Below are 6,523 nucleotides of genomic sequence, written 5' to 3' on the forward strand. Positions count from 1 at the left end.
ACTTTTGTCTTTGATGTTATCTAAAATATCTATATGAAAAGGAGCAACCCTATCCCAAATATGAGAGAAGTATTCCCTTGTAAGTTTCCTTAAGATTTGAAGGGTTGGTGGTTGATGTGGATGGTGGGAAAGATGTTCAGACTCTGAAGAAGGTCAGCTTTGTGATGAAACCTTTGCTAAGTAGAGGATGTGTAATTGCCAGGAAAGTTCTTCAGTGAAAGAGAGACCTAATATTTGTGGTGAATTTGAGGGTTCTGGTGGCATACTGTTTACATTTAGAACAGGAATATGATATTGTTTTTATTGTGTGTAGTTATGTCTTTGTGTTATTGAAAGGAACAAGATTGGCACAGTTACTTTGTAGAATGTTTTCAAAGACTATAATCAATAAGTTAAAGCAGGTTTAGCGTAAGATAGCTGTGAATAATGCTTGAATGCATAAAGTCTGAGAGGAACAAAAGATGGTACTATGTGTATAGAAATGGATATGTTTGAATTTAATCCCCCTATGACTTTTATTGAGTATTATGACTTTTATTGAGTATCTTGACTTTTATTAGGTAGTTCAGCTTTTATTGGTTACTACTTTGGAAGATGTAAGCAATTTCCCTCAACTAAATTTTAATCACTGTATTTGGTTGGTTACTGCTACTAGATTATTAAAAGAACAAATGAAGACAAGGAATTTAGTATCAGGATTAAAAAAAAAAAGGCTAGACTTACTACCCAGCGTTGCCAGGTAAAGTATTCATGGAATTGTTTGTCAGTTTGTAGAATAGGAATTCATGGACTTATTTAATTGGAACTGTCCAAACAATAGTAATCAATTTAATGTCTGAAGAAAATTGTGAGTATGAATACATTGTCTGAAGAAAATTGTGAGTATGAATACATTGTCTGAAAGGATATTGATAATGTTTTCTGTAATAAAGAATAGAGACAACTTTACCTCTTGGTTATTTAAAGGGGAACGTTTCTGGTAGATCTATGTCAGTGTGTGTGTAGGTCAAAAAGACGTTTTTTTTTTTTCCTGAGGGAGTGATAGAGAGAGAGAGAGAGAGAGAGCGCAAAGACTGTATGTGCATATATATCACAGATATCATACGTGTGTTTGTGTTAATAGAGTTCTAGTATTATTAAGATGAATACATTGTCTGAAAGGATATTAATAATTATGGAGATGTACTTGCATAGCAAGTGACTTGATCTGAGATCATGCACTGAACAAAAACAATTCAGCGTGGAAGATGTTTGTAAGCCATTTAAGAACACACTAAAACCCTTAGTTTCACTTCAACATTTAAATTTAGTTTGTGTCAAAATATTTTCGTCACTTTGAAACCACAACCTGTTAACTGGCAAAACTTCGTGAGCGACGAAAATATTCTGACACAAATTAAATTTAAATGTTGAAGTGAAACTAAGGGTTTTTGTGTGTTCTTAAATGGTTTACAAACATATTCCACGCTACAGTTCATATTGATAAATGTTTTCTGCAATAAAGAATAGAAACAACCTATGTCAGTGTGTGTACGTCAAAAAGTCGATGTTTTTCTTTTTCTTAGAGAGTGATAGAGAGAGAGATATTTCTTTATTATGATTATAAAAATCGATTACACAGAAGGACAAATACAGGACATACATACAAAAAAACATTTAAGAGATTCGATTAAAAATTTTCATTTACATTTGGATTATTCATTATAACATAAATGTCCTTTACATGACCAGTAGAACAAACAACAGTACATGAACTTATAATCTCACTGGAGTTTTTACACCCCGGCAATTTATGAGGCCCCGCAGCTTTTATTTCCTCTCCTTCCTCCATGGTCAAGCTGGGTTTCTGACACCCACCTTTTTTTCCACTTCCTTCCATCTTTTCTCATACACACCCCGTGGTAAGATCCTCTTTTCCAGCCCCATTTTGCTCTTCAGATGATATCTGAAGTAAGTGAGCAAGCCGGGGCCGGAGACAAAGGATCCTATCGCGGCTCCTTCCATTCTTGTTCTCCACATACATTCTTTTACTACTGCAACCGTGCAGTGAAAACATGCCTCACCTTCCTTCGAGAGTCCAGTTGGCGGTATCATCTTAATCATAGACTCAGCCGACAGCTGTACTCGCCCCAGATGCGATAACACGTGTTCTGCGTAACTTATCAAGTCGGACAACTTCCGACAGTGAACAAAAGCGTGCTGGACGGTTTCATCGTCCAACTCGCACCTTGGACACGTCGGTGGCACTGAAACTCCGTGCCGCGATAACTTCTCGCGAACAGGTAAAGCATTCCTATAGCACTGCCAGGCCAGGGATCTTTGGAAATTATCCAAATACCCCGACCTGAAAGTTTTTTTAAACAGGTTGGTAAGCTGGTCTTCGTCAAACCCCAGAGCCCCTCCTAGGACGTCGTCGGTTTTTGCCTCTACCAGCTTTCTATAAAATACCGAGGTGGTATTTCCGCAGCCGGCCTTGCCCGCCTTGTGGATCAGCGTGAGTGCCTGTCGGCACTCCTTTTGTCATGGAGTCAGTTTCCATCTTTTGATGTAACCGGGTTTAAAATTCACTAAGGAGGCCGGTCTCGGGAAAAATCCCCCTGCCAGCGGACTCCACACCTTATCACCTTCCAGGTGGTGCCAGAGATGCCTTAGCCTCAACACATGTCTGCGCATCATCAACCAAGGCATTCCTAACCCACCCTTTAACGGTTCCTGGCAGCAAACGGAGCGCCTCACAAGTGGCTTTCCTCCTTTCCACAAAAAGCGGAAAAGGATTCGCTCCAACTTGTTAAGCCATGAATCGGGGCAAGGGACAACGGTCAGGCGGTAGGTGATTACAGATGCAATGAACATCTGCACCACCTCCGCCTTTCCTTTCAAGGACAGAAACCTTCCGGACCAGGTCCGTACTATGGCCTCCACCTTGCTTGTCACCTCACTCCAGTTCTTCTCCGTTTGGGAGTCTGGCCCAAACCAAACTCCCAGCAACTTAACAGGGCCATCCGTCCAGTGTCCCACGACACTGGACGATATCGACTTGCTCCTCCAGGTGCCGAGGCGCAAGCCAACCGATTTGTCCTTGTTAACCTATGCTCCTGCCACCGCCTCGTATCCTCTGATAGCCTCCTCTACACAAGGTAGTTGGGCCTCTTTGGACACGATGAGGGTGACGTCATCCGCATAAGCAGTAACCGTCCTCCCACCTCCGATTTCATCCGAGTTACTCCCCAGCCTCTCCAACTTTCGCAGCAATGGCTCAAGAGCCAATACGTACAGAAGTGGTGACAAGGGGCACCCCTGACGCACTGAACACTCGATCGAAAACGGTTCCGTTAGGTAACCGTTTATCTGGACGGTGGACTTGATGCCGCTATACATAGCGGAGATCCACCCGCGAAATTCAGGGCCCAGCCCAGCCGCTTCGAGGACCGTCGCCAGGTACCCATGGTCTACCCTATCGAAGGCTTTACTTTGGTCTAAATGGACCATTACCCCGCCTTTGCCGGCTAATTTACCCACCCTATCTAAGGTGTAGCGTATAAGGTGAAGGTTGTCCTGGATCGACCTGCCTGGAATTGCACATGTCTGTGCTCTCCCTACAAGTTTCTCCACGACAACCGTCAACCTTTTTGCCAACACCTTGGCCAAAATCTTTAACTCTACATTAAGTAGAGTTATGGGCCTGTAGTTACTAATGTTATCCCCCTTGCTCGGGTCTTTCTGGATTAGCGTCACCACTCCCCGGCTTACAGAACTGGGAATTCTCCCATTCTGCTGCCAGTTCGTGTAGACGCCCGCCAGTATTCCCCCGAACAAGTCCGGCATACTTTGGTAAAACTCGTAGGGCAGACCATCCAACCCCGGCGACTTCTCCCCGGCGCATCCGGCCAGTATCTCCTTTATCTCCGCGGGAGTGATCGCTCCTTCACAGCACTCCACCTCACGCCCCGCGAGCCGCGGTCCGCCGGCTAGGAAGTCCTTTAAGGCTCTCCCCCGATCCAGCGAACCACCACCCCCGAACACGCGGGCGAAATGCTGGTGAAGAAACTTTTGCATCTCCTCCTGTCCATAGATCTTTTGTCCCTGTTCGTCAGTTAAAGATTTGATTGAGGCTCTGTTGCCTCTCTGACTCTCCACACGACGGGCCCATCCGGCCACGTTAATACCTTCTCGTTTCCCAGCGCGTAGCTTAGCTCTGACTCTGCAACCTTCGTGTTTGGAGTTAAGGTGACGGTACAATACTGTCCTTGCCGCCAACACTCCGGATGCAGAGCCAGCTTCCATTGCCTCGTCTAGATTCTTAACTAAATCGCCCTCTAGACTAGCCCTATCTATCCTTAGCTGATTGCTAAATCTAACGGACTCTGAACGAATGGCTCTTTTGAGGGCGTGCCACCATCTATTGTTAATGATGGTGCCACACAATGCCCTCTGAACTAACACCTTAATCCGGGTACGGAAGTCTTCACAATTCAAAATAGCCTTGTTCAGCTTCCAGTACCCGGGTCCCTGTCTATGACACTTGTCTAATTGCATCCTACCCGTCACAAATTTGTGATCCGAGTAAGGTACAATATGAAATTGTGGACAACTAAACGTATCCTTATCTCTTTTCTTAATAAATATCCTATCTAGATACGATCTGTGTGAGCCGTCGTTGTTACTCCACGTCCACTGTGGAATGCTCGGCTCATCCAGTCGGTAACGGTCCACTAGATCAAAGCTCTCTAGTAGACCCTTGAGGCTAGGGTTCCCCTTCCTATTGGTTGAGCCAACATTGTCGATCTGCGCTTCAAGGACAGTGTTAAAGTCCCCTACTAGGATTACTGTTTTCGACGTCGCTAAAAAGGGCTCCAGGTTCCGAAAAAAACCCGTCTGTCTACCCTCGTTCGGGGCGTAGACAGCTACCAACCTGAAGGACTGTTTACTTACGTGAGTCACATCCAGGACAACCAGCCTGCCTTCTGGGTCCAGAAAGACAGTACTTACCTGCAAGTCCAAGCTCTTCCTGATGAAGACTGCCACGCCTCTGCCTCCTCCTCGGCTAGGAGAAATAAATTTCTCGAAACCATTTAGAAGAGGCGAGAACGCTTGGGTCTCGCTCATCTTGGACTCGGTTGCAATAGCTATATCTACACCATGTGTCGTGAGGTCGTTCAGGAAACTAATTTGTTTCCGTTTCGACCCCATTCCACGTACATTTATACAACCCAGCTTAGCCATTGTAGGTGAGAGAGAAAAATAAATGTACTCACGGTTGGGAAAGGGAGCATGACAGTTTAAATCTGCCTGCTTCCCCTTCTTCCTCCCTTGTAGTTGCTGCTGCAGGGCTCTTGACCGGCGTTGCCACCGGGCTCTGGGTGGGTGTGGTTGCCGGGGTTATTACAAGTTTGCCCTCCATTACCTCTTTGGTCACGTCTCTGATCAGTCGGTTCCTCAGATGTTCCTGAAGAACCTCCTCCTTCCACTCGTCCTCCCCTACCTTCGCGAAGCGAGCGGTTGCTTTCACATCTGTGGCCCTACTATACAACACAAATCTTGAAAATTTACAACACTTATACACTCTTTCGTTTTTCTCATCGAAAGCAATGATCCTCTCATTCCTCTGTAAACACTTTTTTACGTCTTGTTTTATGGGGAGGGGCTTGGCAAACTGTTTCCCAATGAAAACAGTGCCATGGGGGTAGGGTTGGGGGATTTGCTTGGTGTGTGTGTCTGCTGTGCTTGCTGTTTTTTTCTTTGTTTGGGGAGGGGAGTCCTGGGTGTTGTCTTTTTTTCTTTTATGTGTGACTTGAGTGTAGTCCATTGGTTCGGTACAGTCCGTTTTTGTTTCAATGCTTGTCTTCGTCTTTTTGTTATCTTTTTCTGTCTTTTCCCCTTCAGTGTTGGGGACACTTTGAGGAGGCGCTTCATCTGTTCTCTTCTTTTTTATACAATTCGATCGGACGTGACCCTTCTCTCCACACTTAAAACATCTGGGTCTACGTCCCTCTACTGAAACTCTCATTGACGTACCGTCTTCATTGAAGATTCTATCGGGCAGGTTTTCTAAAATTTTGTTCTCCGCCTGCACGAGGAGTTCCAGGGTCTGTCCCTTCCATCGTACCACCTCTTTCTTTCTCATCTGCAGTATCGATATCTCCCGTTCAATATTGTGCAGGACCGCTGCTGCTACCCACATAATGTCGTACCCTCTGGGTATGTCCTCAACCAGCAGTTTTGCTGTACGTTTCCCCATGTACGAGGGTAGCAGCATGATGTCGTCGTTTTTCAGGGTCAACGACGACACCTCTCTCGCTACCTCGGCTGTGTCAAAATGTGCCTCAACCGTAGCACTGCGCGCACCTCGGGCGACATGACGAATTTTGTCCCACACCGGGGACAGGCACTTTTCGACCATTTCATTCTTTACATCCATTATTTTCTTCTCTTTGAAGCTGTATACTTTGTAAATAACTATTCTCTCCTTAATCTCTTGTACCTTTGCCTGCGGCGGTACAAGCCTTATTTCGCCTCCTTCCAC

Source organism: Octopus sinensis, linkage group LG3, assembly GCF_006345805.1.
Source record: "Octopus sinensis linkage group LG3, ASM634580v1, whole genome shotgun sequence".
In the NCBI taxonomy this organism is placed as follows: Eukaryota; Metazoa; Mollusca; class Cephalopoda; order Octopoda; family Octopodidae; genus Octopus; species Octopus sinensis.